Genomic DNA, 22,778 nt, shown 5'->3' on the forward strand with positions numbered 1-22,778 from the left:
AGATGTTGAGATATGGGAAGACCATGTGTGTCTAAGAATCAGTGAAATACAAAGTTATTGTTTACAAGCAGAAAAAGATAAAAGAACTAGTCTAAAGTTGTAAAAATTGGTTTATGGTCTAGATATGAATTGAGTTCTAGTCTGGCTTCAGAATTCTTTCTCCTTTTAAGAGAACTCTGGGGCAACATGAAGTGCACTAATATTCGCACTATAGGGGTCCCAGAAAGAGAAGAGAGAGAGAAGGAACCGGAGAAAATTTTTGAAGAGATTATGATAAAAACTTCCCCAACTTGGGAAAGGAAACAGTCACCCAAGTCCAGGAAGTGCAGAGAGTACCACACAGGATCAACCCAAAAAGGAGCACACCGAGGCACATAGTCATCAAATTGACAACAATTAAGGGTAAGGAGAAAATATTAAAATTAGTAAGAGAAAAGCAACAAATAATGTACAGGGGAACTCCCATAAGGGATTTTTCAGCAGAAATTCTACAGGCCAGAAGGGAGTGGGGAGAAATATTTAAAGTGATGAAAGGGAAAAACCTACAACCTATCCAGCAATACTCTCATTCAGATTTGATGAAGAAATCAAAAGCTTCACAGATAAACAAAAGCTAGAAGAATTCAGCACCACAAAACCAGCTTTACAACAGATGTTAAAGGAAGTTCTTTAGTCATCAAACCATAAGAAAAGAGAACAAAAAGAAGAAAGAGCAAAAAAAAAAAAAAAAAAAGACCTACAAAAGATTACTTTGGCAGTTTGGGGTCTTTTATGGTTCCATATAAATTTTGGAATTGTTTGTTCTAGTTCTGTGAAAAATACTGAGTACTTTGACAGGAGTTGCATGGATCTGTAGATTGCTTTTGGTAGTACAGCTATTTTGATAATGTTGACTCTTCCAATCCAAGAGCACAATGTTGACTCTTCCGATCTTTCCGTTTCTTTGTATCATCTTCAGTTTCCTTCATCAGTGTTTTACAGTTTTTAGGGTATAAGTAACCTCCTTGGTTAAGTTTATTTCTAGGTATTTTGTTGTTTTTGATGCAATGGAAATGTTTATGCCAGTCATAAATTTCTCATTTTTGAAGTGGGGGAAAAAAAGTGAATGAAGGACTGCAAAAGGCAAAATATCCTTCTCTCTTATGGGTGGATTGTATTCCATTACATATATATGCTGCATCTTCTTTATCCATTCATCTATTGATGTGCACTTATGATGCTTCTATATCTTGGCAGTTTTAGATAGGGTTGCTGTTAATAGTGAGGTGTATGTATCTTTTTAAATTAATTCTTATTTTGTGGTTGACTTTATTCCTTTGATAACTATGTGGGTTTAAAAAGCTAAAGCTCTAAATGTTCTTGGAAACAATGAACAGTACATATGTGTAAGTTTAAAAAATATGTGCAGTATATTGTGTGTATGTATTTACACGCAATACATCGTATATGTGCAGTCAAATTGTAACAATCCTACCTAATAAAACTGAAAAAGAAGAAATAAAAAAAGAATTCTTTCTCTTAACCACTAAAATGTAATGTCTCACCTACAGATGTCTTTGTATGTCAGTACATAAGATATACACCGCCCCCCCAACCCCCAAAATCCTCATGACATTCCATTCAATAGATGTGTTGTAGTTTAACTTTTTCCCTGTTGCTGTATATTTAGTTTGTATCCAACTCTTTGCTATTATATAAATAGTGCTACATTCAACATCCTAATAGGTATGTATACGTGTGTGTTTATCTCTGGTGGATAACTGGAAATAAAATGGCTGAGTCGAGGAGTATTCATGTTTTAAATTTGATAGAAACTATAAAGTTGCCATATCAGCTTTGACCATTGTGAGCTCGTTCACATTGATTCCTGTGTCCTTCCAACATGCCTTAGCCTTTTTCCCCACCCACCTCTCTAAGTACGTCCTTACCCTGTGTCACTCCAAGGTACTCCAGGCTCATCTTCTGTTTTCCCTGCCTCAGTCATAAAATTTTCCAGCTCAGCCATTTTCGAAGAATCCCTGGTTCCTTTTGTTGACAAATTGTATTTAGAAACCAAGGTATGCTTGCTGCTACTGGGATGTCACTTTTATGGGCCCTCTCAGTTGACAGCCCTAGAAAATGTACACACATCTCTAATTATTTCTGTGTCTAGCTATTTTGTATCTGCATTTATATTAAAGCAGATGAGTTTATATTGATGTCTCCAACTCTGATCCAATACCACAGGGTTCATTCTAGACTTTCTGCATTGCTTATTTGTAAATTCTTTCTCTGACCTTGAGGAACCTGACTTCCATTATCTGCATTTTATCTATTCAACCTGAGTATGCATGTAAACTAGTTTCAGAATTTTTAACCTCTGTCCACATAAGAGACACTTACCAACTAGACTAATCTGTTTATGTACATTTCTTTTTGTCTTTATCCTAACAGAATCAAGTTAAAACACCATTTTCCAAAGTTACCTAGATCAGCTCTATTTTTCTCTCATCGACAGAGAGATTATTTTATATCACTTTTAATCACTGATTTAAAGTCTAGGGCTGCATAAAATAATGATATATTGCATGATAACCTGAAATACTGGCAGAAAAATATATAAGGAATTTTTTGTAGCTTTTATTTCAGATAATATTTTAACAAAGATCATGATAAAAAGATTTCCAGGGAATATGGATATTTATTTTGTTTTTCCAAGTAGTCATCTTGAAAATGGAATTTTATCATACTTACCATCTTTAATTCATTTAAAAGTCCTGGTAAAACCAATTAGTCTGAAAGATATTATCAATTGTAATAATTATTTTTTCTAAAATAGGAAAACAGTGTTATTAAATAAAATTATTATTTCCTAGATTTATAGAACTTTAAGGATGAAGGAATCTGTTCTGTTTGTTTATTTACTTACTCATTTCACTTTGTTTAATCTTAGCTCGCCTATCACGAATGAAGGACTATTATTGCTAAAGACTAAGGATAAGGAAAATGACTTAGGAGAATAATGAAGAAAAACAATGTTCTGTTTGTATATATTTTTACTTAATGGCAATCATTTCATAATCCAGCTTGGGAATTTTGTTTAGCTTCTTGTTCTATAGTTTTGAACATCTAGTTCTGCTAAAGGTTTATTAAAAAGTGAGTCAAATGTAAATGAGTCACAGTAGTTATTTCACCAATCTCTTAACCAAAATCAAACTAATTTTTTTTACTTTATATATTTCTGTTCATGCAAAGTGGTCTTTTCAACAGCAAATAAACATTTGCACATGAAATATAAACCCTGGTATATCATTGAATATCAGTGTGGGAAGCAGGTCTACCTTTTACTTGTTTAGCACTTTTACTTAAAAATTCTATTACTGTCATGTTAAATTGGTTTTAAGCAAATCTCCTTGCTCAAGTTCAGCTTAATATTTACTAAATGGTTGTTCAGGAGCCAGATTCCTTGTCCTTTTCTTATTTTTAATAGAATCTCCCGTAATAGAGACAGGAAACATTTGGAGCCGAGCAGTATTTCATGATTGAAAGCACTTCAGAAGAACTGGGCTATTGTATAAAAATTTTCTTCACATAACTATCACTAAGTATCTGAGTACAGAAACTGTGTCTCTATTTGCTGTCCTCTTCATAAATCTTAGGCACTTTTCTGTCAATTATTGAGATCCTATTCCAGGGTACCTTGCTTAGTGGTGAGGAAAAAGAAATAGAAGGATTTAGAAGGTAAAGCTCCTGCCTGCCCTGGGAGGGGAGTGTGTGACTGGTTAATTTGTCTGCTTGTTTGCTTGCATATGATTTATAAAGCAGAATTTTCTTCATCATCTTTTATGTGCCAGGCCCTTTATTAGGCACCGTAAATACAAAGATGAGGAAAAAGCAAAGATTCTTTTCTCTAGTTGCTCAGTTGCATTGGAGGAGACAAATGCATACATATAATTACAGTACAGTGCTCCAAGAACACGATAGTAGGTATTTTGGGAGAAGAGAAATACCATGTGTCCTGGCAGGGGAAATTACGAAATGTTTTCCGTAAGAGAGATGTTACCCACCTTAGAGTTTGTTGAGAGTCACTCAGAAAGAGCCTCAAAGAGAAGAAGGGACACTTCTATCATGGGGAAGGTGGGAGCTGAGTCTCAGAGAAGAGAAAAAAACATCATGTATGTAAAGAACTATAGGAAGATCACAGTCCTTAGAAAATAGGATGCAACTAGTAAAATGGCAAGAAAAGACACAAGAGAGTAAGTTAGGGCCTAGATTGGGGAATGCTGTCCTTAGCATTAATGCCTGGCATTGTATAATGGAAAGATCCTTTCCATTTTTTAATTGTGTTAAGTTTCATGACATAATGTTTATCACTGTAGCCATTTTTTTGTTAATTGGAGTATAGTGATTCAGTTGTATATACATCTATCTATCTTTATCTATCTATCTATCTATCTATCTATCTATCTATCTATCTATCTATCTATCTATCTATCCTTTTTCAAATTCTTTTCTATTACAGGTTATTACAAGATATCAAATACAGTTCCCTATGCTGTACAGAAGATCCTTGTTTATCTGTTTAGTTTACAGTAGCATGTGTCTGTTAATCCCAAATTCCTAATTTATCTCTCTCCACCTTTCCCTTTTGGTAACCATAAATTTGTTTTCTATGTCTGTGAGTCTATTTCTGTTTTGTAAATAAGTTCATCTCTGCTACTTTATTAAATTCCACATATAAGTAATACCATACAATATTTGTCTTTCTCTGACCTAATTCACTTATTATGATAATCTCTAGGTCTATCCATGTTGCTACAAATGGCGTTATTTAGTTCTTTGTTAATGGCTGAGTCATGTTCCATTGTATAAATATACCACATCTTCTTTATCCATTCATCTGTGAATGGACATTTAGGTTGCTTCCATGTTTTGGCTATTGTAAATAGTGCTACTATGAACATTGCGGTGAATGTATCTTTTTGAATTGGAGTTTTCTTTGGATATATGCCCAGGAGTAGGATTGCTGGATCATATGGTAAGTCTATTTCTAGTTTTTTAAAGAACTTCCATACTGTTTTCCATAGTTTTACATTCCCACCAAGAGTGTATAAGGTTCCCTTTTTCCATACCCTCTCCAGCATTTATTATTTGTAGACTTTTTGATGATGACCATTCTTACTAGTGTGAGGTGATGCTTTATTGTAATTTTGATTTGTATTTCTCTAATAACTAGTGATGTGGAGCATCTTTTCGTGTGCTTGTTGGCCATCATCAGTATGTCTTCTTTGGAAAGATGTTTATTTAAGTCTTCTGCCCATTTTTTGATTGGGTTGTTTGTTTTTTTTTGATATTGAGCTGAATGAGCTGTTCATATATTTTAGAAATTAATTCCTTGTTGGTTGTATCATTTGCAAATATTTTCTCCCATTTAGTAGGTTGTCTTTTCATTGTTTCCTTTGATGTGCAAAAGCTTTTAAGTTGCCTTTGCTATGCAAAAGCTTTTAAGTTAGCTCCTATTTGTTTATTTTTGCTTTTGTTTCCATTACTTTAGGAGACGGACTCCCAAAAATATTGCTGTGATTTATGTCACAGAATGTCCTGTATGTGTTTTCCTGTAGGAGTTTTATAGAACCCAGTCATAACACTTAGGTCTTTAAACCATTTTGAGTTTATTTTTATATATGGTGTTAGAGACTGTTCTAATTTCATTCTTTTACATGTAGCTGTCCAGTTTTTCCAGCAGTGTATATTGAAGAGACTGTCTTTTCTCGATTGTATATTCTTGCCTCCTTTGTAGTAGATTTATTGACCATAAGTGTGTGGGTTTATTTCTGGGCTGGACTCTCTATCTTGTTTCATTGATCTTTGTGTCTGTTTTTGTGCCAGTACCATACTTTATGGATTGCTGTAGCTTTGTAGTATAGTTTGAAGTCAGGGAGCATAATTCCTCCAGCTTTCCTTTCCTAAGATTGTTTTGAATATTCAGGGTCTTTTGTGTTTCCATACAACTTTAAAATTTTTATTCCAGTTCTGTGAAAAAATGTCATTGGTAATTTGATAGGGATTGTATTGAATCTGTATATTGCCTTGGGTAGTATGGTCATTTTTAAAGGATTGATCCTTCTAATCCAAGAATATGGTATATCTTTCCATCTGTTGATATTGTTTTCACTTTCTTTCATCAGTATCTTACAGTTTTCATAGTGCAGGTCTTTGCCTCCTTAGGTAGGCTTATTCCTAGGTATACTATTCTTTTTGATGTGATTATACATGGGATTGCTTCCTTAATTTCTCTTTATGATATTTTGTTGTTAGTGTATAGACATGCAGCACATTTCTGTACATTAAATTTTGTATCCTACAACTTCACTGAATTCGCTGATGAACTCTAGTAGTTTTCTGGTGGTACCTTTAGGATTTTCTCTGTGTAGTATCATAACTACAAACAGTAACCGTTTTTCTTCTTTCTTTCCAGATTGTATTTCTTTTATTTCCTTTTCTTTGATTGCTGTGGCTAAGGCTTCCAAAACTATGTAGAACTGAAGTGGTGAGAGTCAGCATCCTTGTCTTGTCCCTGATGTTAGAGGGAAAGCTTTCAGGTTTTCACTGTTGAGTATGATGTTAGCTGTGGGTTTGTCACATGTGGTCTTTATTATGTTGAGGTATGTTCTTTTTCTGTACCTGCTTTCTGGAGAGTTGTTTTTTTTTTTATCATAAATGGATGTTGAATTTTATCAAAAGCTTTTTCTGCATCTATTGAGGTGATCATAAGGTTTTTATTCTTGAATTTGTTAATGTAGTATATCACATTGATTGATTTGCAGATTTTTAAAAATTTTTGCACCACTGGAATAAATCTCACTCGATCATGGTATATGAACTTTTGGAGGGATTGTTAAATTCTACCACTGTAACCATTTTAAAATAATTTTTTTAATGGAGATACTAGTGATTGAACCCAGGACCTTGTGCATGCCAAACATACGCTCTGTCACTGAGGTATACCCACCCCCCCACCCATTATAACCATTTAAAACTGTATATTTTTCAAGTGTTCAAGCATCTTATTTTAGATGGCAGACGATCTCGTTTTGAAATATACAAAGCTGTGTGATTGCCTTAAGACCAAAAATCCTTTTTGCCATATGAAGGTTTATACAGTGTATCAGTTATGCATAGCCACAATAATTCTCTGTAACAACCAACCCCAATAATCTTAGTAGCACATAATCTTAGTAGTAGTAAAAGTTTATTGCTCACAACGTCAGCTGGGTATTGGCTCTGCTGTTCTTGGCAGGGCTTACTCTTACAACTGGCTTAGACAGGCTCTTGGATAGGTCATTGACATGATTCAGCTCTATTTTGCTTCTGATTCTCCTGTAGACTATCCCAGGCATATTCTCATGATGATGGCAGATATGTAGGAAGAAGCAAGCAAGGATAATTGTACAAACACTTTTCAAGTACTTCATCTAGAGCTGCTTATTCCCTACTATAGAGAAAAGACCCTTCTGTGTACTGTGCTCAGTACCCTGTGAGTCATGAGGTTTTCCTGTCTGGCTGGTAGGAACAGGCCCATACTTAGCTCTGTGTGTCTGCCAGGTACCATTATCACTGTTCTTTTTAGGTAAGTTTGGTGTCTAGGCATTCCTTAAACACAGTATTAAAAGCAGTAATGGTTAAGTAAAAGGTTGATAAATTATACTTCATTAAAATTAAAAACTTCTAGTCATTAAAAGATATTAGGATAGTGAAAATGCAATTTAAAGCTAGAAGATATTTGCAATACATAATATAAAAATAGTATAAATCAATAAAAAAGAGGCAGAGAGCCCAGTGTTATAAAAATGGGGGTACACATATACACATAGGTTATACTTAAGTTAAAAAAAAGCTTATGCACACATGAGTAGGAAAAGTCATTCACCTAGTTAGTGACAGTGTGGACACTGCTGTTGAGGTCTCTTAAATTTTAAAAAACTTTTATTTTACTTGCAGCTTTAGTCATCTTTCTGGCTTTTAAAATTATAAGTTGCACAACATAGATGTGCAAGTTTGAACATTATCAGCATTGATAATATTATTAACTCTACATTTGTAAAACATTTTAGTTTAGAGTGATTTACCATACTCATATTTATTTGGTCTTTCTCATAACACTACCAAAGCACAGCAAATATTATAGAAAACTGAGGCTTACAGAAGTTATGTGGCTTGGCCAGAATCATAAAAATGTCTTTGGTGAACCTAGGATTAGAATTTTTATCTTCTCATGCTCAGTCTAATGCTTTTTGCACTTTACATGGATGTCTTTCCAAAAACATTCATAAACCTCTTATGTTCAAGATCATGTCAGATTCTTAGGACTCTAAGAGATACAAGTCAACCAACTTTCAATGATGTAACAGGTGAGTAGTAAACCAGCAGTAGAATGTACTTAACGAGGATTCCTTCAGTGTCCTAGGCTGAGGTCCAGAATGCGGTCACACACAGTAATGATCACTTTGTTTCACTCGTTCCTGCTCCTGCCTAATAGAGTCTGACCATGGTCACCAGCAGATCTTACGCCATTGCTGATTGTTGAAAATCCTCAAATGGTGTCCACCATGAGCTCCACAAACACTCTCATCAGCTTTCCAGAATTATTTCCTCCTTACAGCTCTGAAGTTCTGTTTTTGGACCAAGCTGGTGCCTGTTTTCTTTCCTTTTGGATAGATTATTTTTTTCCTTCAGAGATGTCTAAGCTTCTTATATACATATATTTCTGTTGGGACCTTTAAAGATAGCCCATTTAAGATCCACATTTAAGATGTGCGTACACATTTCTTCTTTTGTAAAACGGGTTCAACATACACAAATCAATCAATGTGATTCATCACATCAACAAGAGAAAGGACAAAAACCACATGATCATCTCAATAGATGGCAGAAAAGCATTTGATAAAATTCAACACCCATTATGATAAAAACTCTCACCAAAGTGGGTATAGAGGGAACATATCTCAACATCATAAAAGCTATATATGACAAACCTACGGCCAGCATAGTATTCAACGGTGAAAAACTCAAAAGCTTCCTGCTGTGAAACGGGTAATAAAAATCTCTCCTCATCCTCATTGGAATGAAGATGGAGGATCTAGGAAAGCTCTTTAAACTGATGAATTAAGTAGATGAAAGGAAAAATATGAAATATCCACAATGAGAAACCATTTTATATCCACCAAATAGGTGAACATTTAGGAAGTCTGATGATATCAAATGTTGAAGATGAAATGAAACAAATGGAACTCTTATTCACTGCCGAAGAGTGTATAAAATATAACTACTTTGGAACACAATTTGCCATTATTTCATGAGGAAAGCATAACCCAGACTTTGATATCAGTTTTACTCCTAGGTATATACTCTGATGAAACTGCTGTACTTCTATATTAGGACACAGGAGTTTTTATTAGTTTATTTATAATAGCACATAACTCTAAACAACTCAAATGTTTCCATGAATACATACATTGTGGCAAATTCACATACAGGAATACTGTAAGACAGAAATGAAAATGAATGAAGGAATAAATATGGTTGGATGAGTCCCTCAAATAAAATGTTCTTAAAAAGACATCATAGAATATATACCTTTTTTATAAAGTTCATATAGGCAAAATTGAGCAATGTCTGAAAGTAAGAGGATTATAAAAAATTAGTGATTATCTTAGAAGAGGTCAAATTTATCAGGAGAGCTCTACTATTTTACTAGGGACATTCTTTTCTTTCTTTTTAGTTGCATTATAGTTGATTTACAATATTATGTAAATTTTAGGTGTACATCATAGTGGTTCACAATTTTTAAAGGTCATATTCCATTTGTAGTTATCATAAAATATTGGCTCTATTCCCTGTGCTTTATTTGTTTATATATCCTTGTAGCTTATTTATTTTATGCGTAATAGTTTGTACTTCTTGATCCCAACCTGTTTCTTGCCCATCTTTCTTTCCCTCTCCCAACTGATAACCTCTAGTTTGTTCTCTTTATCTGTAAGTCTGTTTCTTTTCTTTCTTTTTTTGCTATATTCACTATTTTGTTTCACTTTGTAGATTCCACATATAAATGATATCCTATGTTATTTGTCTCCCTCTGTCTGATTTATTTCACTAAGCATAATACCCTCTGAGTCCATCCATGTTGCAAATGACAAAATTTCATTCTTTTCTGTGGCTAACTGGTATTCTGTTGTATATATATAGCACATCTTCTTTATCCATTCATCTGTTGATATACCCTTAGTTTACTTCTGTATCTTGACCTTTGTAAATAATGCTACTATGAACATTGGAGTACATGTATCTTTTCAAATTAGTGTTTTTATTTTCTTTGGATATATACCCAGGACTGGAATTGCTGGGTCATATGATATTTCTATTTTTAGTTTTATGGGGGAACCTCCATACTGTTTTCCACAATGTCTGCAAAGGACATTCTTAAGTGAGATTAGATGTATGGGTCAGTAGGAGGGTAGTAGCTCAGAGCACATGTTTAGCATGCACAAGGTCCTAGGTTCATTCTCAGTACCTTCATTAAAAAAAAAGAGAGAGATGTATTAGTGAATCTACCTATCTATCTAAATTTCTCTGAGTGTGTGGAGCATATTGGGAGGGGTATCATAAGAGTGTTAATCATTTTGGTTATATTGTATTTCTTTTTTTTTTTTACATTTTTTATTGATTCATAATCATTTTACAGTGTTGTGTCAAATTCCAGTGTTCAGCACAATTTTTCAGTCATTCATGGACATATACACACTCATTGTCACATTTTTTTCTCTGTGATTTATCATAACATTTTGTGTATATTTCCCTGTGCTATACAGTGTAATCTTGTTTATCTATTCTACAATTTTGAAATCCCAGTCTATCCCTTCCCACCCTCTACCCCGCCCCCCCCCCCCCCCCCGGTAACCACAAGTCTGTATTCTCTGTCCATGAGTCTATTTCTGTCCTGTATTTATGCTTTGTTTTTGTTTCTTTGTTTGTTTTTGTTTTTGTTTTTTAGATTCCACATATGAGCGATCTCATATGGTATTTTTCTTTCTCTTTCTGGCTTACTTCACTTAGAATGACATTCTCTAGGAGCATCCATGTTGCTGCAAATGGCATTATGTTGTCGGTTTTTATGGCTGAGTAGTATTCCGTCGTATAAATATACCACGCCTTCTTTATCCAGTCACCTGTTGATGGACATTTAGGCTGTTTCCATGTTTTGGCTATTGTAAATAGTGCTGCTATGAACATTGGGGTGCAGGTGTCATCCTGAAGTAGATTTCCTTCTGGGTACAAGCCCAGGAGTGGGATTCCTGGGTCATATGGTAAGTCTATTCCTAGTCTTTTGAGGAATCTCCACACTGTTTTCCATAGTGGCTGCACCAAACTGCATTCCCACCAGCAGTGTAGGAAGGTTCCCCTTTCTCCACAGCCCCTCCAGCATTTGTCATTTGTGGATTTTTGAATGACGGCCATTCTGACTGGTGTGAGGTGATACCTCATTGTAGTTTTGATTTGCATTTCTCTGATAATTAGTGATATTGAACATTTTTTCATGTGTTTTTTGATCATTTGTATGTCTTCCTTGGAGAATTGCTTGTTTAGGTCTTCTGCCCATTTTTGGATTGGGTTGTTTATTTTTTTCTTATTGAGTCGTATGAGCTGCTTATATATTTTGGAGATCAAGCCTTTGTCGGTTTCACTTGCAAAAATTTTCTCCCATTCCGTAGGTTTTCTTCTTGTTTTATTTCTGGTTTCCTTTGCTCTGCAGAAGCTTGTAAGTTTCATTAGGTCCCATTTGTTTATTCTTGCTTTTATTTCTTCTAGGAGAAAATTTTTGAAATGTATGTCAGATAATGTTTTGCCTATGTTTTCCTCTAGGAGGTTTATTGTATCTTGTCTTATGTTTAAGTCTTTAATCCATTTTGAGTTGATTTTTGTATATGGTGTAAGGGTGTGTTCTAGCTTCATTGTTTTACATGCTGCTGTCCAGTTTTCCCAACACCATTTGCTGAAGAGACTGTCTTTATTCCATGTATATTCTTGCCTCCTTTGTCGAAGATGAGTTGACCAAAAGTTTGTGGGTTCATTTCTGGGCTCTCTGTTCTGTTCCATTGGTCTATATGTCTGTTTTGGTACCAATACCATGCTGTCTTGATGACTGTAGCTCTATAGTATTGTCTGAAGTCTGGGAGTTATTCCTCCAGCCTCTTTCTTTCTCTTCAGTAATGCTTTAGCAATTCTAGGTCTTTGATGGTTCCATATAAATTTTATTATGATTTGTTCTAGTTCTGTGAAATATGTCCTGGGTAATTGGATAGGGATTGCATTAAATGTGTAGATTGACTTGGGCAGTGTGACCATTTTAACAATATTGATTCTTCCAATCCAAGAGCATGGAATATCTTTCCATTTTTTAAAGTCTTCTTTAATTTCCTTCATCAATGGTTTATAGTTTTCTGTGTATAATTCTTTCACCTCCTTGGTTAGATTTATTCCCAGATATTTTATTACTTTGGGTGCTATTTTAAAGGGGATTGTTTCTTTACTTTCTTTTTCTGTTGATTTATCGTTAGTGTAAAGAAAGGCAACTGATTTTTGAACATTAATTTTGTAACCTGCTACCTTGCTGAATTCTTCGATCAGCTCTAGTAGCTTTTTTGTGGACCTTTTAGGGTTTTCTATATATAGTAACATGTCGTCAGCATATAATGACACTTTTACCTCTTCTTTTCCAATTTGGATCCCTTTTATTTCTTTCTCTTGCCTGATTGCTGTGGCTAGGACTTCCAGGACTATATTGAATAGGAGTGGTGATAGTGGGCATCCTTGTCTTGTCCCAGATTTTAGTGGGAAGCTTTTGAGTTTTTCACCGTTGAGAACTATGCTGGCTATAGGTTTGTCATATATAGCTTTTATTATGTTGAGATATGTTCCCTCTATACCCACTTTGGCGAGAGTTTTTATCATAAATGGGTGTTGAATTTTATCAAATGCTTTTTCTGCATCGATTGAGATGATCATGTGGTTTTTGTCCTTTCTCTTGTTGATGTGATGTATTACATTGATTGATTTGCGTATGTTGAACCAGCCTTGTGTCCCTGGGATGAACCCCACTTGGTCATGATGTATAATCTTTTTTATGTGTTGTTGAATTCTATTTGCTAAAATTTTGGTGAGGATTTTGGCGTCTATGTTCATCAGTGATATTGGCCTATAATTCTCTTTTTTTGTAGTGTCTTTGCCTGGTTTTGGTATCAGGGTGATGGTGGCTTCATAGAATGAGTTTGGGAGTATTCCCTCCTTTTCAGTCGTCTGGAAGAGTTTGAGAAGGACTGGTATGAGTTCTTCTTTGTATGTTTGGTAGAATTCCCCGGTGAAGCCATCCGGTCCTGGACTTTTATTTGTAGGGAGGTTTTTAATTGCTATTTCTATTTCCTTTCTAGTGATCGGATTGTTCAAGTGTTCAGTTTCTTCTTGATTCAGTTTTGGTGGACAGTATGTTTCCAGAAACTTGTCCATCTCCTCTAGGTTATCCAGTTTGGTTCCATATAGTTTTTCATAATATTCTCGTATGATATTCTGTATTTCTATTTTGTTTGTTGTAATTTCTCCATTTTCCTTTCTTATTTTGCTAATTTGTGCTCTCTCTTTTTTCTTCTTTGTGAGTTTGGCCAGAGGTTTGTCGATTTTATTTACTTTTTCAAAAAACCAGCTTTTGGTTTGGTTGATATTTTCTATGGTCTTGTTAATCTCTATTGTATTTAATTCCTCTCTGATCTTTATTATTTCCTTCCTTCTGCTGCTTTTTGGGGCTTTTTGTTCTTCTTTTTCTAATTGATTCAGGTGATGGGTTAACCTGTTTATTTGAGATTGTTCTTCTTTTTTGAGGAAGGCCTGTATCGCTATAAACTTCCCTCTTAGCACTGCCTTTGCTGTGTCCCATAGGTTTTGAGTGGTTGTGCTTTCATTATCATTTGTCTCAAGGTATTTTTTAATTTCAGCCTTGATTTCCTCATTGATCCATTGTTTTTTCAATAACATATTGTTTAATCTCCATGCTTTTCTTTTTTTCTCCTTTGTTTCTCTGTTGTTGATTTCCAGTTTCATGGCATTGTGGTCAGTAAAGATGCTTGAGATAATTTCTATCTTCTTAAATTTGTTGAGGTTTCTTTTGTGCCCAAGTACATGATCGATCCTGGAAAATGTTCCATGTGCACTTGAAAAGAATGTATATTCTATTTTTTAGGGGTGTAAAGCTCTGAAAATATCCACCAAATCTAGTTTTTCTATTGTAGTATTTAATTTCTCTGTTGCCTTGTTTATTTTCTGTCTGGAAGATCTGTCTAGTGATGTTAATGCAGTGTTAAAATCTCCAACTATGATTGTATTCCCATCAATATCCCCCTTTATCTCTGTTAGTAATTCTTGTATGTACTTAGGTGCTCCTATATTGGGTGCATATATATTAACGAGTGTAATGTCTTCATCTTGTATCACTCCTTTAATCATTATAAAATGTCCTTCTTTATCTTTCTTTATGGTCTTTGTTTTAAAGTCTATTTTGTCTGAAATCAGTACTGCAACACCTGCTTTTTTGGCTTTTCCATTTGCATGGAATATCCTTTTCCATCCTTTCACTCTCAATCTATATGTGTCCTTCTCCCTAAAGTGGGTCTCTTGTATGCAGCATATTGAAGGTTCTTGCTTTATTATCCACTCTGCCACTCTATGTCTTTTGACTGGAACATTTAGTCCATTAACATTTACAGTAATTAATGATAGATGTGTGTTTATTGCCATTTTGAACTTATCTTTGCAGTTGAATTGGTATATCCTCTTTGTTCCTTTCTTCTTCCTTTTGTGGTTTGGTAATTTTCCTTTGTATTATCATGGATTTTATTTAATTTTTGTGACTCCCTTGTAAAGTTTTGACTTGTGGTTACCCTTTTTTGTAAATCTATTAACCTATACCCGTTTTTAATAAACTGATAATAACATGATCTCAAACCCATCCTGTTAAAAAAATTTTAAAAAAGAAAGAAAAAAAAATTCTATATTTCCCTGCCTCCCTCTCCCACTCTCAGTGATTTGTATGTCTTCTTTTATAATTTCGTGTTTTATTTGTAATTCATGAGTTATCACCTTTCCAGTTGTACGTTTCTCATTTCTGTAGCATCCTGCTGCTTTTCTATTTAGAATAGCCCTTTCAATATTTCTTTTAGCATGGGTTTAGTGTTGCTAAACTCCTGCAGCTTTTTTTTTGTCTGTGAAACTCTTTATTTCTCCTTCTATCCTAAAGGATAGCCTTGCTGGATAAAGTATCCTAGGCTGCATCTTTTTTTCATTCAGGGCTTTGAATATATCTTGCCACTCCCTTATGGCCTGTAGTGTTTCTGTAGAGAAATCAGCTGAGCGCCTTATGGGGGTTCCCTTGTAGTTCACTCTTTGCTTTTCTCTTGCTGCCTTTAGAATCATTTCTTTATGCTTGACTCTGGCCATCTTGATTATGATATGTCTTGGTGTGGGTCTATTTGGGTTCTTCCTGTTTGGGACCCTCTGAGCTTCCTGTACTTGTATATCTGATTCCTTCTTTAAGTTTGGGAAGTTTTCAGTCATGATTTCTTCAAAAACCTTTTCAATCCCCTTTGATCCTTCTTCCCCTTCTGGGACCGCTATTATGCGAAGATTGGGACGCTTTATATTATCCCATAGGTCCCTTATGCTATTATCATTATTTTTTATTTGCTTATCTTGTAGTTCTTCTGAATGGGTGCTTTCTGTTGCCCTGTCTTCTAGATCACTAATTCGTTCGTCTGCATTAACTAGTCGGCTTTGCACCACTGTTAGATCATTCCTCATCTCTGTCAGTGAGTTTTCCCATTTTGCTTGGCTCTTCTTTATAGCTTCAATTTCATTTTTGACATATTTTATTTCTCTAAGCATTATCTCTTTTAATTCCTTCAGCAATTTGATCACTCCTTTTTTGAAATCTTGATCTAGTAGGCTATCGATGTCTATTTCATTGAGCTTTCTTTCAGGGGATTCCTCTTGTTCTTTTAATTGGGAAAGGTTTCTCTGCTTCTTCATCTTGCTCATACCTCTCTGGCACTGTGGTTTATGGAGTATCAGTTGTCTATTTTGGATCTTAAGGATTTTATCTATCTAATGCCTATTTAGGAATAGAATTTAGGAAAAAAAAAGAAAAAATAGAGAGAGAGAAAGATTTTTAAAAGAAGGGAGAAAGAGGGTTTGAAAACAATGTATAATGAATAATAGAAGAGTGGGTTGAAGCAGAATATTAATCGGGTGGAGACGTCCTTTTAAAACCTTTAAAAAAAAAAAACAAAGGGGGTGGGGAGATGAATATATGTGTTTGAAGCCTGTGTCTAATCAATAACAGGACATCAAAACCCAAGAGAAATAGAAATGAATTAAGAAGTAAAAATTAAGAGAGTAATTGAAAATAGAACAGGTAAAAACAGATTAAAAACAAAACAAAACAAAAACAAAAAAAAACCCCAAAAAAACAAAAAACAAAACAAAACAAAAAAAACAAAAAAAATAAAAGGGGGGGGTTGTCGGTGTTCTCCTGGAGTGTGTGTGCTTTTAATGTGATGTCCTTCTGTCTTCGTCCTGTTTTGGAAGCTCAGCTTGTTTTCATAGGCCCTGCGTTGGCGCCCTCTTCTGTGCTGCTCCCAGCACCTGTCGGCAAGCAGATCGCGCCTCCTCCTAACACGGGGTCAGATGCAGCTCTCCTCTGCTGCAGGCGGGCGGGTCACTGCCCCTCCGGATGCCGCAGTCAGATGTTGCAGACTGGCCAGGCAGGAGGGCGGGTCGTGCCCCTTCCCAGCACCTCGGTCAGGGGTTGTGATCCTGCTGAACAGGCGGGGGGCCGCTCTCCCTCTGCCTGCGCCGCCGGTAGCTCCGCTGCTCTGTGCGGCTGCGCGCTTTGCGCCGGCGCTCCGCCCTGACCAGCGCTCCGCCCTGGTCGTGCTCCGCGGGTGGGCTCGGGGAAGACCGAGGGGCAGCCTCGTCCCTGCTCCGAGCCAAGACCCAGCTGCTTGTTTGTCTTTGTGGAGCAAGTTCTCTGGGGGACCAGAATGGAAGGATCCTATCTGCCCCGGGCTGTAGGCCCGTCTCAGTCTGGCCCTTGAGGCTGCTAAGCCCTTCGGTGCGGACGCAGGTTTCGCCTCTGCCCCTGCCTGGGTGCTAAGCGCCGGAGAATATGGCGGCTCTGCCTGGGCCCCGCCCCTCTTCCCCTGAAAAGTTTCCGCGGGTTTTCAGAGATGGGGGTATGCACCCTTCCCCCGAGAGCACATCAACCTTGCTGTTTTATGGAGGGCCCAGGTTGTTCTGTCCTGTACACCCACAGTCCCGGCGCCCAGCCCCTTACAGTCCCCTGGAGCTGCCTCCGTGCAGCCGCCCCCATCCTCCGACCGGCTTGTGCAGCCTGGCCCTGCCCGCCGCTGCCGGCCCGCGTCTCAGGCTGGGTGTCGGGGGGACGCTCTGTGCCCGTTTAACTTAGTTCTGTCAGACAAGGGCTGCTCTGTACAGATCCGAGCCTTGGAGGCTCCCCCTCCGTCCCGCTGGCCTCTCAATTGGAGAGGGTAGACCCAGCGAGCAAGCGCCAGTCCTCCTTTGCCGCTCCCTCCCCGCGGGACCTGTCCCGCTCTGCTTTGCCTTTTGTTCTTTCTTTTTTCCTTTTCTCCTACCAGATTTTTGGCGTCTTTATCTTTTGAAGAGGGCGATGATCTGTTGGAGTTCCGCATGTGCTCTGGTTGGCTGAGTGGGTCTGTAGATGTGGGTCTTGGTGTATTTGTGGGAGAGGGTGACTTACAAGCGTCCTTCTACTCCGCCATCTTGCCCGGAAGTCCTCTGTATTTCTTAAATAGTTATTAAAAGATTCAGGAATGCCAGTTTTAGTTGTACTTTATAACTAAAATACTACATATTTCTTTTGTGGATATTAAAAATTTTATAATTATGTATTAAAAATTAAGGTGTTGGACAAATAAATACCATATGATAAGTAGTCATTGTTTCTGAGTGGTGACATTACAGGCACGCTCACTTTTTATTATTGTGCATTCCTAAATCTTGTAGGTCTTTTATAATTGACATGCAATTTTTATATCTGGAAAAGACAAAGATGAATATAGATAGTGGAAGCACAAATGCAAAGTTTTTTAAAAAAATATTTTGCTAAGAAAGATGGTAACCTTGAGTTATATGCTATTCTATTTAGCTTTCATGTTAGACTTAATACTAATGATATTTGTTTTTGAAAATCACCAAACCCAGTATTTACTCTTATTTGAGACTTTCAGATAAGCACCTTTATCTTTCATCAGAATTTTGATAAGTGAAAATTTGAGTCAACGTTTTCTACATTGGTTTAAAATATATCTAAAATTAACACTAAAGATGATATTTGAGTGATCAAAAGACAACTATTACATTAGTACAGATATAATACTTAAGTATCCACCCATATGCAATATTATTAAATGATTCCAAAGCCATTCACTTTAAGTAAAAGTTTGGTTTGTAAGTTAACAAATATCCTCTCTGTCTGCATGACACTCCATCTTTTTTAGGATTTCTTTTAGAACTTATAACTAATGTAAATATGTTATTATGAGAAATTAGGGTAAAAGATTATAAACATTTTATTTTTAAGGAACAAAATAGAAATGATGTAGTTACTGAAAAAGTGTCTCCATGATTTTTTGAAAATCTTTTTAAAAATTCCAACTTTATATAGAATGCTAAATGTCTTAGGAACAAATAAATGGTATAATATCATTGATCATGAAACACTGGCTTCCCATGGTATCAGGTTTATACATATTTTGGAGTTGACAATTTAGGAGCTTTGGTATCTCGATTTTTTTTTGGTAGAAAAATTATGCATGTATGTACATATGTATATAAGTGATTAGACAAATATAATAGTTGTAGAGAAGGTTTTTGTGACATCTGCTTTCCTTATATGATTATGATGCAGGAAAACAGATGTGGGGTACGAGAAGGGCTGTGTGCCAGGTCTCGGTTGAGCCCCTGGGACGTGCCCTGCCAAGTGTGGGTCCTTGGCTTCGCACAGGAAAGAATTCAAGAGCGAGCCACAGTTGAGTGAAGGTAGATTTATTCAGAGAGATACACTGAAAGGCAAGAGAAAGGCCATGAGGTGTGGGGGTTGGGTGCTCAGATTAAAAGTAGGTACACACTCCATACACAGAATGTGGGCCGTCTCCGAAGAGGGAGAGAGAGAGGGGCGGCAGCAAGGTGCCGTGTTGCTGGTTTCTATGGGCTTAGTGGCTTCATGTGCTAATAAGTGAAAGGACCAGTCTCAGGGGAAGGGGCTGGGATTCCCATGAAGTTGGCCATTTCCCACTCTTTGACCTTTTGTGGCTAGCCTTGGGACTGCCATGATGCCTGTGGGCGTGTTATTCACCATGTTAATATATTACAGTGGGTGTATAATGAAGCTCAAGATCTACTAGAAGTTAAATCTCTCATCATCCTGAGCCTCAAAGCCTACTGAGGGTTGAATCTTCCACCATTTGATGTTAATTGCTGTAGCATTCCTTGAATGGCTGTGCCGTGCCCACTTCCTGTCTCAATTATACAATTAAAAAATTGCATGACATTTATTCCCTCAAGAATTTTTTCTCCAAATGAGTGCTCTAAAAATGTCACTTTGGATTACAGCATAGTGTTTGGAAAAGATAACTTATTTATGTTCTTGATGTAGATTTCAATAATATGCTGAGTTTTGCTGTAGTTGAATTTTTTCTCTATCTCAAAAGAAATTGTTAGAAGTATTTAGATGTAAGGTTTTCAGATTTACATTATGAAAACAATGTTAGAATTGCATGGAATAAAAGACAATAATCCTTTTAACATTCCTAGAAGAGGATTTGATATGCAAAATATGTTTTTAAAAAATTAAACAATTCATATTTGCTTCATAAAGTCTAATTGCTTTTTATGGGTTTCTCAGCTTAAATGGGGTTGTATTCCTTCTATAATATGAACAATTGGCTGATTATCTAGTTATTATAGGATTTGTGTGATGTCAGTGGTCTCTCCTTGCTTTATAAACTTACTAAAGTCCTTCAAAAGAGATAAATTGTGACTAATAATATTTGCTTCCCAATTTTTTCTATATAGAAGTTAATAATTGGCAAAAATAATTGTGAGCTTCATAAGTTTAAATTCAGACACAAATCCCTAACCTCTTTATACAGTTCCTTTCTTCACTTCTCATTTCCATATCTTCTTTGGTAAGTTACAAAAAACCCATAAATTTAAGTATTAACTGCTAAGTTTGAACTTATAGCTATAGTTGTTTATTTTCTAATGACTATGATCAGCATTCACTGATTCAACCAATATTTATTAAACACCAGCTACTGTGTTGGACACTGCTGCTGACACTAGAAGACAGCAGTAAGTAAAATAGTCCATGTCTCAATGAAGTTAACATTGTGTGAAAATAGTCACTTAGTTAAGTATAGAATTGCAAATTAAAGCAAATTCTGTGAATGGACTATAGGGGGTGCTTTAAAATGGCGATTTGATTGAAATTGGGGATTCATGAAAACCTCTTTAGCATTTGAGAATTGAAAGATAAGGAGTAGTTAACCAGGCAAAGAGAAAGGTAAATGCATTTTTTTACTTAGTCTGGCTTTATAGTGAGGGAGGTGGGGAGAGAGTGTTGTTGGTGAAAGGGGTAGTTTATAGACCATATGAAGGATTTTGCTTAGTAACAAGCTAAGGATTTTAATCTGAGTAATAATGTGACCAGTTTGTTTTCAGAGAGTCATTTGGCTGAGACATATAGAATGATTTATGAGAAGACTGAAGTAGAAGCGAGTTGTCCAGGTAGTCACTTGCAGAGACTCAGGTTAGAAAGGATGTTGACGTGAAATTGAAGACTGTTGTTGTTGAAGAGAATGTTACTTAAAAATGAAAGTCATGCTAATAGTTACAAAGATTTTGTATGTTTGTGTCTCTGTCTTAGACTGTTGACCGTGTCTAGTAGAAAAAGCACTAATTAATACAGATAAGTGGAATTAAGCTCTAGATATTGCCAATAAATGAAACATACACAAATAGCTTTTATATGGATTAAGGAAGTGGTAGGAATCTTAATAATATAATAGTAAGCTAAACTACAGGAGACGCTCTCATTAAGCAGATGGTAGAAAAGAACTTAACAATAAACCACAATTTGTTAGATATTATATATCATCATAGTGATGCCTTTATTGTAATTAATGCTTTTCACAAAGAAGTGTGGAATTAACATGCCAATGTTTTGATTAACTATCTAATAGAATTTTCATTTAAATCACTTGAAAAGATGAATGATAAGTTTTGGGGAAATCCAGTTTTAATTTGAAATCAGAATCTTTTCCTACTGAATAGAAAAGAAGTGCCTATAATTTGATAAGAATTCTTCACCTTGTATTCTTTTCCCATATTATTTTTACTCTTCATTGCAGTTATCAGTGTTTCATCACTTTTGAGTGGTAATTTTTCAGCCTTTTATGTGTCACTAAAAACTAAATGACTTGTCAAATTCAGTATTTGACATTTATGCACATATATTTCATGCTATAAAATGCACATATGCACATGTATTTCATACTGTATTTCTGGGGGAACGTATTATGTCATTAATGGCTCTTACACAGGATTTATGTTATCTAAATAGTGTTTGGATTCATTTAAGAAACATCAATTCACTTTTTGGATTTGTCTAAATTTCTTAAATAGTCTAAGAAAATAATTAACAGATGTGATGATATCATGCTTCGTGATTTCAATCTCTACTACAAAGCTTATAGTAATCAAAACAGTATGATACTGGCACAAAAACATACCCATAGATCAATGGAACAGAATAAACAGCCCAAAAATAAACTCACACTTACACAGTCAGTTAGTCTACAACAAAGGAGCCAAGATTACAGAATGAGGAAGAAACAGTCTTGTTAATAAGTGGTGTTGGGAAAACTGGACAACCACATATCAAAGAATGAAACTAGGTCACTATCTTATACCACATACAAAAAATAAACTCAAATGGATTAAAGTCTTAAATGCAGGACTTGAAAGTGTAAAACTCCTAAAAGAAAACAGAGGCAGTATCCTCTTTGACACTCGTCTGAAAAACATTTTTTTTTGGATCTGTCTCCTAAGACAAGAGCAGCAAAAGCAAAAGTAGACAAGTGGGACTACATCAAACTGAAAATCTTTTTGCACAGTGAAGGAAACCATCAACCAAATGGAAAGGCACTTTCTGAATGGGAGAAGATATTTTCAGATGATGAGTTCAATAAGGGGTTTATTATCCAAAATATATAAAAACCTCATAAAATTCAATATCAAAAAACCCCAAACAATTCAATTTAAAAATGGGCAGAGGACATAAATAGACATTTTTTCAAAGAAGACATACAGATGGCTAACAGGCACACGAAAAGATGCTCAACATCACTAATCTTTATGGAAATGCAGTCAAAACCACAATGAGGTATCACCTCACACCTCTCAGAATGGCTATTATCAAAAAAGACAAGAAATAACAAGTGATGGCGAGAATATGAAGAAAAGGGAACCATGGTACAGTTTTGGTGGGAAGGTACATTGGTACAGACACTATGGAAATCAATATGGAGCTTCCTCACGAATTAAAAATAGAATTGCTAAATGGCTCAGTAGTTTCTCTTTTGGATATTTAACTGAGG

The 22,778-nt window shown here is 35.8% G+C and overlaps 1 protein-coding gene and 1 long non-coding RNA gene across 2 annotated transcripts in view; one reads left to right on the plus strand and one right to left on the minus strand.

Annotated features, from left to right (window-relative positions):
- Positions 1 to 22,778, plus strand: part of DTWD2 (DTW domain containing 2) — a 97,880-nt gene that overhangs the window by 61,859 nt on the left and 13,243 nt on the right. The window lies entirely within an intron of this gene.
- The window catches only part of LOC140694963 (uncharacterized), a 66,064-nt gene that overhangs the window by 17,791 nt on the left and 25,495 nt on the right, over positions 1 to 22,778 (minus strand). The window contains exon 5 of the long non-coding RNA XR_012070619.1: positions 17,733 to 17,903. This is a non-coding gene — a long non-coding RNA (uncharacterized lncRNA). The remainder of the gene's footprint in view (positions 1 to 17,732; positions 17,904 to 22,778) is intronic.

This window comes from Vicugna pacos, chromosome 3 (assembly GCF_048564905.1).
Source record: "Vicugna pacos chromosome 3, VicPac4, whole genome shotgun sequence".
In the NCBI taxonomy this organism is placed as follows: Eukaryota; Metazoa; Chordata; class Mammalia; order Artiodactyla; family Camelidae; genus Vicugna; species Vicugna pacos.